Here is a 456-nt window from a genome sequence, read left to right on the forward strand (position 1 = left end):
TCCCCCAGTAAAGAAGGCAGATTTTTCCTTTTTTTTTTTTTTTTACTCTTCTCCATCCTTTCTAAAATACCTTCCTCTTCCTTTTCTTACAGATTGTCATTTTTTTTCTACAGCATCCTCCAGTTTCAAGTCCAGGACTCTGAGCAGTAAGGGACATTGAGGAAGGAGAACCACTGCCACCTCTACCTCAATCCCAGGCTACCCAGTCCAAGACCTATCTAGTCACTGAGTCAGGAAGTTAACTTTTCTCTTTTTTTCTTTGTTCTTCTCCATTCTTTTGCTATTAATGTCCTTCTTTTTCTCCACAGACTATCCTTTTTTTTCTGTAGCATCTTGCAGTTCCACCTCTAGGCCTCTGGACAGTAAGGGATATTGAGGTTGGAAGACCCCTCCCCCAACCTACTCACTTCAAGGCTCACTAACCCAAGACTCATTCAGTCCTCCAGTAAGGTAGGC

The sequence above is a fragment of the Tupaia chinensis genome, unplaced genomic scaffold, assembly GCF_000334495.1.
Source record: "Tupaia chinensis unplaced genomic scaffold, TupChi_1.0 Scaffold141824_1, whole genome shotgun sequence".
NCBI lineage: Eukaryota > Metazoa > Chordata > Mammalia > Scandentia > Tupaiidae > Tupaia > Tupaia belangeri.